Source organism: Ixodes scapularis, unplaced genomic scaffold (genome assembly GCF_016920785.2).
Source record: "Ixodes scapularis isolate PalLabHiFi unplaced genomic scaffold, ASM1692078v2 PGA_scaffold3__209_contigs__length_174095766, whole genome shotgun sequence".
Classification (NCBI taxonomy): domain Eukaryota; kingdom Metazoa; phylum Arthropoda; class Arachnida; order Ixodida; family Ixodidae; genus Ixodes; species Ixodes scapularis.
This window is the reverse complement of record NW_024609868.1, coordinates 21445156-21456175: the sequence shown is the minus strand read 5'-3', so window position 1 is coordinate 21456175 and position 11020 is coordinate 21445156.

The window sequence follows — 11020 nt, the reverse complement described above, 5'->3', positions numbered from 1 at the left end:
TATTGGCATATCTTGCTATGTGCCATCAAGAACTTTTCTCTTTTTCGTTAGGGGTGCGGTACTCTGCCAGTGAGCGAGGGTGTGGGTACATGCACGGCAGAGCCGTATATGGGCTTCTGATGTGCGTGTACAGGACACCCGTTCACGCTGCTGCGAAGCGGCATGTACGGGTGGGCGAGGTGGGTTCACAGTTTCGTAAAGAACTGCCGCACACTGTCGCCGCGAAGCGTCGTAGAAGGGGTGGGTCAGATAGTTTAACACGCGCCCGAGTGATAACCACGCGACGAAATATTCCTGCATGATTAAAGGTAGCGCTAAAAGCGAAGACACGTGGAGGACGCAGACACGGACAGGCGCTGACTCACAACTGATATTTAGCGAAGAATAAAAGGAAGATAAAGCAGAAGCTTAAACCAGGTCCTTTTCGGGGAGCAACTGGGAGCTCCGCTGTTCGAGCCCCACCCCTGCCCGTTTCGATCTGGATGAGCATCGTACCGGCGTGCGGTCGTGTACCACTACTGCGTGGTGCACGTTAAAGACCCCAGGCTAGCGGCTGTACCGCACTGGCTAAATTGCTCATCTACAGCTGGGAGACTCGTCGCCCCTGTGAGGCGGACCAAGTTCTAGGCTGTATAAACACACACACAACCCAATTTTTTTTGGGAGCTCCGAGGACTCCCAGTTGCTCTCACACAGTTTCGTTGTTTGGCCACCGGCGACACTGTCAGTCGCGGGCTCAGTGGCCGCGGAATGATGCAGCCTTTCGGATGTCCCTCGAACGAACGCTATCTGATTCCTCGCGCCGCGCGTTCAGCCCCGCCGTGTCCTCACCTACCACTCATTCACACTGAAAGCGGATGCGCGTTCGCAAAGCGGTTGCGAACGCGGTTGTATAAAGATCCATTGCAATTGCACGCGCACTCGATGACATCAAGTGCACGTGCAATTCTACTGAATCTTTATACAACCACGTTCGCAACCGCTTTGCGAACGCGGATCCGCTTCCAGTGTGAATGAGGGGTTACACCGTGCTCCTGGCCATCAGGCGGCCAGCCAACACTACAGATCGGCGACCGTGAAATGCTGGGCAACAACTGCTTTACAAATAAAGCCCCTCTATCCGGGGAAAACGGGCGCCATTCATTGTTGTGGAAATGCTCGAGACACGCGCTGCGTACCACTTCTGGGAAGAACATGGCGTCCGAAATCTAGCTCAGTGCTGCGCTGTGCCGCCATGATCTTCCCAAGGGCTGCACGTGACACGTGCCTCGTGCATCGACGCACCTTGCGCTACCTTTGAAACATGAAGTGGATTTCTTTACAAATAAACCGGAACGCCCCTAGCGGACGCCACCGGTGCCCCGCTTGCGCGACGGAGTGTGGCTCGGCAAGAAGCTCGCCGTCGCCCATAAACAAGACATTGGAATGCGTTATTGTCGGCGTTGGTGAGAGTACCCGTGCTTTTTTTCGCGTTAAAATTGTTGATTCTACGTCTTCCTGGTAATGACTACTTTAACAGCCTCAGCGAATCGTTACACCACAAAGCTTCGCCTGAATAACGTCACATGCTGCGATTTATTTTGCATGGACGCCGCGGAATGGACTCTAAAGCCTGATTCGCATGATGAGATTCTTCTCGTCATTTTCAGTGATGACGTCGCCCGGGCTGCAAAAGTGTGAACCGTAGCAGAGATGGTCGACGTCGATACTCAAAATCGCAAGCAGAACCGGACCAATCCAATCAGGTATAACAAGTTGGTGATGGCCATTGGCGACAGCTATCAAAACCTCCTTGCATCTACTGTTTACACCGGGCCTACTTGCCCTAACCAACCTTCAAACGTAAAATTCTTTTTAGGCCTGCACTTACTTCTTATCGCAATTACCGGGTCAACGTTTGGTCTATGGGCCGCTGTCGTTTCAACGAGCAGAAGACAACAAGCAGAAACGTTTCAAAGAGCAAGACCACAGTACGAACGATCAGGCGGCCGTTTGAACTTGAAAACGCACGGAACGTAGTCCGCAGATGGTCCGTACAACTTGGCGGTTCTCCCGTGTTCATGTTGGAACAAAATAAATAAATCTGATGACGGTTTTTTCGTGTACATGTTGGAATAAAACAAATAAATCTGATGAACACAAGTATCCGGAAATTCAAACCAAAGTGTTTTTCATACAAGCAATCGTGGTCCGATGGAGTTTGGAGGTCCTTTTTCACGTTCCCTATCCACGTTCTCGGGCGAACCGAGCAGGCAGAAAACATGTGAAGACTGACCTTCAAACCTTTTCCGCCTCTTTTGGGTACAGCCCCAGTCGCGGCGTTTTGGCGAGAAGGCAGGTTTTTGTCTGGTTTCTTCCAAAGTATCACAGGAATGCACCTACCGCATGGTGACTTCCGCCCACAGCCCTAGACCGGAAGTGCGCCCGACGCCCCACCACCCAGCGTTACTAGATTACCTCAGTGGTGGAACTCTCGCGGAAGGGAGCGCCGCGCCTCACTCGCTTCAGTTCGCCTCCCATCGTTTGAAGCGCGATTTCGTTTCAAAACTGTGTGTTCTATAGACGCTTTCAGGCAGCTGTGCATGGGCGCCGCCATAACCGACCTTCAGTTTTTCTTCCCTCTTATTCCGTTCGCTCCACTTCATCATTACCACAGCAGGACAGGTTATTGCCATGTGAAGTGTTACTGTGTCCTTCTCCCCAGCATAGGCCCTTGTGGAGACTCGTCAACGCCCGCTTCAGTGGCTCGGCATCTCGGTAAGACAAGAGAAGGTCGGCTATGGCGGCTCGATTTGGCGCGCGCTGAAAGCGTCTATAGAGTAGGGTAGAATGCCATCTAGATGCTGCGCTTCGGAACGTAAGTATTTCACAGAAGACGCTGCAGCCCTGTGATGCATCGAACGACGGGAGGCAAGTAGTGGTAAGTGAGGAAGTATTGCTTGTGCAAGCAGCGTCTATGACCAGTTCCGTAACTGGCATAATCGAATAACGTTGCCCCCACCGCGCCGTGACGTAAAGGAGCTGAGTTCTTCTGAACGTTACTAGATTACCTCAATTCTAGAACTCCCGTGGAGGGGTGTACCCCCCTCACTCACTTAAAAGGGCCCTGCAAGGACTTTTTTACTGGTTCTTTATTTGCACATAACCTGAGCGCACTGAATGTAGAAACCTAATGAAACTTTTCTTTTCTTAAATTTCGCTTTATTTAAAAGTTATAGGCAAATTAAAGTTACAAAAACAGGCAAAAAATAATCTCCTTCGCGACCTCTTTGGTTGCTTGAGTGGCCGTGAACTAGAGGACGGGTAGTGAGCTCAGCGAGCGGCCACGGCTGCCGCTCTCCGTGTCGACGGCTCGAGAGGGCGCCACTAAAGCATGTTTTGGATAGGCTGTATGAAGCGGGCAGCCAGGGCGGCTCGCATTGCATTTGGTGCACGATTAAACACTAATTCAACATGACACTTCATTGGCCACAAACGACAGCAACCACGGGGTAAAGATCAGCTCAGAACGGGAGTCATTTCGCGCTGCCATACCGCCAAAGGGCCAAGCCGCAAGCGAAAGCTGTTCGCCGAAGGCCCTGGAACGCTCGGAACCGGTCGGATCCGCCAGTCCGTACGACCGCAGCGCCGCCGCGTACATCCGGGACCTTTCTAAGCTCGCCGCTCGTTGGTGCCTGATTCCACTACATCTTCCTAGTATGCGGCGCCTTTTCCACCGCTTGGTGGCGGGTATTTCGACGGGACATTTCTTGTTTGCGCCCTTTCTAAACTGCATTTGTTTCTTTCTGATCTGAAATAGTGAACAAAAACTACTTTTATAAATAATTGAAACAGTTCGCGCCACTTATATCTTGCATTTCGACTAAAAAGAAGCTTTTAGCGGCTCTGACCAGTAGTAAGCTCCGGACCAAACACGTCACATATCGCCCGTTCTCGGCACCGCGGGTCGCCCCCGTAGGTGAAGGAGGTTTCCGCGTCGTCCGGTTAAAATATGACGCACCGAAATTTAGTTACTCTCTCCGTGCCGACTGGCTTGCCCGAACCCCAAGAGACGTGAAAACCGCAAAAAAGGTAGACGCTTAAATATGATTGCAGGGCCCCTTTAAGTCCGCCTCCCGTCGTTCGAAGCGTCATCTAGATTTTGTTTCATAACAGTGCGTTCTATAGAGCAAAACTGAAACACCATTTAGACGCCGTGCTTCAAAACGCACGTATTTCATAGAATACACTGCAGTTATCATTATCATAGCCGCGGTCCGGCGCGTCGAACGACGAGGGTTAGCCGTGCTGAGAGAGGGGGGTACTGCTCGTGCAGTACCCCCCTCTAGAGCAGTTCCGTAACTGAGCTAATATAATAATGTTAGTTCCTTTTTAGCGGCCTGTCCTTGTTTCTCTGCCCGGCAGTAGGGGCGCCCTTTTACGCATGGGGTCGAATCGGATCTATTGGTGGTGAAACATTTTATGAACGTTACAAAAAGCGATGTTGTGGTGGGGAATGATTAGTCCTCCTATTTAAGCGGAAGTTCGCGGAGATGAAAAATACAGCAGCGCCTTCTTGGTGCCTTTTTTATGAAAGGCAGCGTTTCGTGAGCCTCGAAACCGGAGACGGTTCCCCGATTTGTTATTTTCGTGAAATGAGAAGGGAACCGACCTCTGTCCCTCGAACACACCGCCGAGTAGGTAGGCCTTGCTGAACGCAACGAAGTCCTCCTGGGCTTTGGTCAGCAGCTCTTTGGTGGCATTCTCCAATATCCGCAGTGTGGCACCTTCACTCTCCACCAGTGGCCGATACTGTTCGAAATAATCCTTGGCCGCCACGTCATGCTGGCCAAACGTGTGGGCGTCGCCGTAGAGGGCCTTCATAGACAGTGGGAGACTTTGGGTATTGACGGACAACTCGAACAATGATTCCCGATTGCCGCCGAACGCGGCCAGAAATACCAGGGCCGGAGTCAGAAAGATGAAGAGCATCAGGAGGTAGGATTGGAAAAAGAAGATGACGCGCTTGGTCAGGAGCGCCCTCAACTGTCTGGCGGCACCAGGTCGGGCGCCTGACACCGATCCGGCGATGGCCACGTCCTTTTCTGCAAGGGTTGTAGTAAAGGCTTGGCTGGTAGCCCTCAAATCACAAAAAAGTTACAAACGACGACCACAAAATTGCGACGGCAACACGATACTAAAGTTCTACCAAGGCTACATATTCAAAGCTTGTCCATCAGGGACCATAGCATAAAGTAGAGCCCCTAAATAAGAGCACTCATCAAAGTAACGGCACTTGAACCATATTGATGCTCAAAATCATTGTTGCCAGTTATGTGACTTTATCTAAAAGCGCAGGAGGCGCTTTTTTTCCCCCCAGTAACGTTAAAACGGTCAGCGACAGAACAAACGCTATAACCTGTGGCGTTCGCGTTGGCGTCGTGGCTTGGGTCTCAGTACAAAAACGCCTGCAGAACAATTTACTGACGTATTCTACGTACAAAAGTCTTGTCAGGAGTAAGCAAAGAAGACTGCGCGCTTCTTTCTTTAACGAGGAACAACTTCGGTACTTACCGTCAGGCATGTAGTCTGCCCTCGGGTTTACGCCATCTGGAACCCACTCAAGGTTGATCCTACAAAAATAGACTTCAATATGAAGGAATATCCTTCCTCTTCCTTATAAACTATTCGTTTTATATGGTGTCCCCAAACATATTAAAATACAGATTGTAACGCTCGATCCGTTCGGCAACATTGCATGACGTCGATGAATGTCTGCCTCTGTCAGTGCTAAACACTTGCCACATGCCCGTTTTGGAGCTCGTAAATTTATCTTCTTCACTCGTTTGGCCCATTGGTTAGGTCTTTGTGAAGTCCTAAGTTAGGTGTGGCCTGACTTAGGACCTTCTGTGACTGCAAATATTAGGTTAGTGATCGGATAAAAAATCTGGATAAGTATTGGGGGGGGGGGGGGGGGGTTACGTTGATTCAATCCGACTTAGTACTTAATAGACTAAAATCCAGATACCAGAGAGAACGAAGAACGGCACGCCACGGAAGTCTCTATCCTACCTTGGGTGTAGATATTTACATTTCTAACAAAAAAAAAAACGCCGAACTTTTCGGTGGCTAATTTTCATTAACTGGATAATATATATATATATATATATATATATATATATATATATATATATATATATATTATTCTTGTAAGCAATGCTGTGATGCAAGGAAGGTACATTTCTTTCTATTTTATATACGAATGGGACGAATAAATTAGACATTTTCCAAATGTACGTTCTGCGTATCCACAGTGGGCTGAGAGTCACCGCTTTTATCGCACTTGAACCTTATTTTGTTTCTTTCATTCCGTCTGGCCCGAAAATCTGCTGAGATTCCACAATCTTCGAAGTTCGAATTTTAGTTTTTCTAATCAAGGTTGACGAAATATTAATTGGTGTTGTGTGGATATTTATACAGCGTGTAATCGGTCAGCCATTTCAAATTTGCGACGAGTCACTCGCTGTAGATGACCAATTTAGCCAGTGCAGCACGAATGCTAGCCTGGGGTCTTTAACGTGCACCACGCAGTAGTGATACACGACCGCACGCCGGTACGATGCTCATCCAGATCGAAACGGGCACGGGTGGGGATTGAACCCAGGATCCCTGGCTTCTGCAGCGCGAGCTGTCGTTCCACGTCCTCCGAATTGGTGTACGCTAGCCCACTCGGCCACCGATCCCGAAGACGAGTGCTATACGTTAACTCATCTCAGCAATCTGCCTTTAGGTCGTAAAAAAAAAGAAAAAGAAAAGTAGTTGCACGCTGTTTCAGGTAAAGTCCGACCGAAGCGGAGTCTAGAACAACATGAACGCCGAGCTTCTTACTTGATGTAGACGTCCCTGAGGGTGGCAACCATTACGCCGATGGCCTGGATGCCAAGCTCGGTCCCGCGTTCCTCCAGCTCTTTGAACATGCGGACGAATCCCGCGTGACTGAGCGTGTTGAGCGAGACGATGGCCTCCTTCATCTTGTCGTCTGCTTCCGCTTTGGGAGCCGCTTTCCGTACCGTCCGTAGGACTTGGGACAGGTCGAGTCCCTCGGGGTCCTTGATAATGCGCAGTTGATAGCCCACGCCTGCCGTTAAACGGCGAAATTACATTAGACGATGAACGGACGTTGGAAGGGGATAAAACGAAAGTACACGAATTCCTGGAAGAGGGACAATGTCCAAAGCAGAAGAGCCCCGTATGTATTGCTTTTGGAGGAAACTGTCCATACTTCGTTTCACCGCGAGTCCGACCGCAGCCGATGCTATGCGGAGCGCAAGTCCGTCCGCTCCTTGCGCAGGGGTTGCGGTGACGTCAGGACGCCGAGCTCCGATTGGCTAGATTAGAAGGATTGTGGGTTCACCTCGAGACAGCTAGCGCTGGTGATAAGTGCCGTGACTATGCACTTTTAGAGCTGCTTGATTGGCTCCATGAGATCATAGTGGCGGCTGCGGTAGGTTTTAAAGTGAAACGGGGTATATGGGCGCTTTAAGCACGCGTCAGAGTGAACCACCATTGCCGACCTTCTCTCGTCTTACCGGGATGTCGAGGCGCTGAAGCGGGCGTTGACGAGCCTCCACAAAAGCCTATGCTGGGGAGAAGGACACAGGAGCACCTAAAGTGGCAATAACCTGCCCTGATGTAGCAATGACGAAATGAAGCGAACTGAATACGAGGAAACAAAAACTGAAGGTCGGTTATGGCAGCGCCCATACACGGCTGCCTGAAAGCGTTTATAGACTACTGCACTCCTCGATTATTATACTCGATATTATAGCTACCGAAAGCTTAATAATCATGGGCTTGACCAGTTCCGATTGCCCACTGGGCAATACCCAAAAGAAACCAAGCGAGAAAAAAATAGTCACAGTTTCGACGCTTTGTCTTTCTTTTCTATCTACGTTATCATATACATATTCCGTTTATCGAAAAGCAGACTGCAGAGCGCTGGATGGTGCGCGCACCCCGGTCCAACCAATTGCCTGCAGGCTTTCGTTACTTGACCCCGCTCTCTGAGAGTGTAGGTATGAGCGGGACGGTGATCACCTGGCGAGAGATTGACGCGTGACCGGTCAAACGAGTGCAGCTTTCATCGAGCTTATGAGTGAACAGCGTAGTCAGTCATTTACACTAAGGAGTACTCAACAACCGTTCTCCGTCTCACTAAAACCGTGTGGTACAGCCAAAGAAAGCTACAGGGGAGAGAGCGTATGCCAACCTGTTCAAATGGAGGGAAAGGAGGAACGGGAGAGAAGACCTGGGGATTCCCCCGTTCCTCCTTTCCCTCCTCTTGAACAGATCGGGATACAATCTCTCCCCTGTAGCATTAGGCTGTACGGCACGGTTTTAGTGAGATGGAGTAGAAATGCGAGCAGAAGCTGAGGGAGTGGAGGAGGCGAGGGCGCTCGGGGGGCGACAGAACACTGCGCTCTGGTTGAAATGACTCGTGGTAGCCGGAAAGCTAACTGCCTTTGTCTCTACTGACTGTTGGAACGCGTGAACGCCTGACGCCGCCGTTCGGCGGCCGGAGAGCCAGTAAAGACTAGTGCAGCTAGCTTTAGGTTTACCCACTAATCATTCCAACCAGAGCTCGGTGCTCTTCCTTCCCGCGCTCTCGCCTCCTCCTCTCCCGCCGTTTCACCCCGTATAGTCACGGACAGCTAAAGAAACGAGAGCGTGGCTTACTACGTTCACGCTTCTTAAACCGTGATTGGCTCCACGGCGTTCTTCTCGACTGACTCTGCAATATCATTGGCTACGAAGCGAGGTACTTGGAACTCGCCGTGCATTTCGTAAGCTACCGGTGAAACGATCCGCACCATAGGCCTTCTTGAGGAAAGCAGGCGAACCGCCGCACAGGGCCCTGCCATCGGCCATCACGATGATCCGATCCGCCAGGACGTCGGCCTCCTCCATGTCGTGAGTGGAGATAATGAGCGTGCTCTTGCTGCGCATGCCCAGTAGCAAGTCCCAAATTTCGCGCTTGTTCTCGGTGTCCAGGCCCGCGGACGGTTCGTCCAAGATGACCACCTAGGGTCGCGTAAAAAGCCGCTGTTATACCGTTTTTTTTTTTAATTTATTTTTTATTGAGAAAATTTGTTTAAAAAAAGTTGTGAAAGCTACGCCTATACGGTTGGTTCAGGTGACTTATACGGCGAGGGGGACATAGCATATGAGGCCAATCATAACCATCCGTCGGCTAATAAATTAAAATTTGTAATTTACTTTTAATTTGTGAAAAGAGACATGGTTCCAATTAGAAATTTGCTGGGCATCGCCCAAAACCCCTCAATCTGTAATATTCTAGAAATATTTTGACCACGTGAGAAGCGCAATAGTGCGCTAAAGTTACCACTCGTGAGGCAGGTACAAGGTTAGGGCTAGATAAGAGTAGGAAAAATCGAGCGGGCGCCTTACCGCAACCGTTAGCTTTGTTCCTGCTCCACGAGTGGTAATTTTAGTGCAGTACTACGCTCCTCACGCGCTGAAAGTCTTTCTGAAAATGACTGATTTAGTGGTTTTCGACAATGCTCAGCTAGTTTCTAATTGGAACCATATATCTATTTTCACCAATTAAAAAGTTTATTCACAACTTTTTGTTAATTACCCGACTGATCGTTATGATTAGCCTCATATACTATATCCCCTGGCCATGTAACTCGCCTGAAGAAACGGCATAAGTGTAGCCTTCTTTTTTTTTTTCTTTTCTTTAAGCAGATTTGTTAAGTTAAAAAAAAAAACTGTATAAAGGTGCCTATTCGCGTCTCCAGCTTGTTGGTCGCCCTCCCGCGGCGGGAACGGAAAGCTCTCTAGTGAGGGTCACCGGGTCTCCTGCTCAGCGGGCACGGTGGAACTGCTAGCGATCATGGCGGGCGAAATGTCATTTCCAAATGCAAACAGCACTCTTCATTGTCCCAACGTGGTGCTGCAGCCGGTATGGGATTGCACCTTATTAGAGAGGTTTAGTATTCTGTATAGAAGCAAAGGGCAAGCGTTTTGCGTTTGTATTAAAGTTCCATCCTCTAAGCTGCGCATGCGCGTCGTCGCCATGTTCCCATCCAAGACTGCAACTTTCGTTCCCACGCACGCGCGGTGTGGAACACGCAACGCTAAAGCAAACACATAGTGCTTGCGTTCGCTCGTATACGCAATACTGAAACTCAGTACTGGTTCACCGGTTTCCAACGCCAGTGAAACATGCTGCCTTGAGCAGACGGGCAAGCGGGTAAGCGTCCCTTCGAACTGGAAAGGCTTAAATTGGATGGAAAACGGCGAGTAAAAATTAAAGACACTAAATATTCTGGAAATATTGGTAATTAAACAAAAACAAAAACAAAGACCTTTTTTTTTGTTTTTTTTTTTTTTGTTGGGGGGGGGGAGGCTTTTGTTTGGAAGGATTGGGGGCGACTGGAAGTTTTGCCGATTATCAAAAGTTGTGACTTTGATAGCATCATATGCTTTGCCCACAATTAATGTAATTTTACATAGATTTTTGAAATTAGCTAGAATGTTTTCATTGATTTTATACTATTTTTATTTTATAACTTCTTAATTAAAAATTCTGCAATTGTAACCAGTGATAATTTGCACATTTTTGATTGCCATACCTGTTCGAGCGTGTGAAATTAAATGATAAGCAACAAATTACATTAGAGCTTGAAAAACTACTTGTTAAAATATCTTAAAGGGACCATGAAATGACCTTTTTACTTTTTCCAGATAACTTTTACATTAAACCGTCAATGTTCACTGAATGCCGAACAGGCATCCGTTTTCGTCTCGGTTTAGTAACTTCTACACAAAAAATTATTGAAATATCGACTTTTTCATTCTCTCCAACTGACCGCAAATGAAGCCGTGACGTAGGCCGTTTCCGGAACCGGAAGTTCTCTCGGCAGTAGGAGAATGGGAGTGTTAGCGGCAACGAGTTGGAGTGCGCCGGTAGGTTTTACTGCGCTGATGTCACCGACGTATTTCCTGAATCGGCGCC